The sequence below is a fragment of the Pristiophorus japonicus genome, unplaced genomic scaffold, assembly GCF_044704955.1.
Source record: "Pristiophorus japonicus isolate sPriJap1 unplaced genomic scaffold, sPriJap1.hap1 HAP1_SCAFFOLD_630, whole genome shotgun sequence".
Classification (NCBI taxonomy): Eukaryota; Metazoa; Chordata; class Chondrichthyes; family Pristiophoridae; genus Pristiophorus; species Pristiophorus japonicus.
This window is the reverse complement of record NW_027254542.1, coordinates 154,271-155,083: the sequence shown is the minus strand read 5'-3', so window position 1 is coordinate 155,083 and position 813 is coordinate 154,271.

Genomic DNA, 813 nt, shown 5'->3' with positions numbered 1-813 from the left:
CCCAACGCCTCCCCTCCCCCACTCCACTCTCCCCTTAATAGAAGATGTTGCATAGGATTAGGACGAGGCATTTCAGACACACCGACCTGCGATACAGGAACAGGTTGAGAATAATTAACCCATAGAACCTGTTAAATAGGACGCGGGGGATGACATCCCGTCCCTCAAACTATTGCACAGGAACAGCCTGAGTCATTCAGCCCCTCTAGCACATTACAAAGCTGAGGCCTGTGGCACTGGACTAGTAATCCAGTGAGAGAAAATCACAGTCCACCAAGAGGGTAGGACAATTTAAATTCAATTAAATACATCTAGAATTTTAAAAGTATTAATAATGTTGACCATTGACGCAACACACCCATCTCGTTCAATAATCTCCTTTAGTGAAGGAAATCTGCAGTCCTTACTGGTCTTGGCCCAGATGTGGCTCCAGATCCAGAGCAACGTGGTTGGCTCTTTACTGCCTCATGAAAAGGCCTAACGAGAAACTCATTTGCATAAGGTGGCTAACCATCACCTTCACAAGGGCAATTAGGGAAGTGCAATAAAGGCTGCCCTTGCGAGCATTGTCCACATGCTAGAATGAATAAAAGAAACAACAGGATCTTGAGATTGTTACACAGGAAAAAGAAGAACCGCAAGAGAGGTCAGAGAATGTGGAGTCTGGATACAATTAGATAAATGCATAGCTAGCTGGCTTTAAGACAGAAAGCAGAGAGTCGGGGTAAAAGTTAGCTTTTTAGATTGGCAAAAGGTGGGTAGTGCTGTTCCACAAGGATCGGTGCTGGGACCACTGTTGTTTACAATTTATCT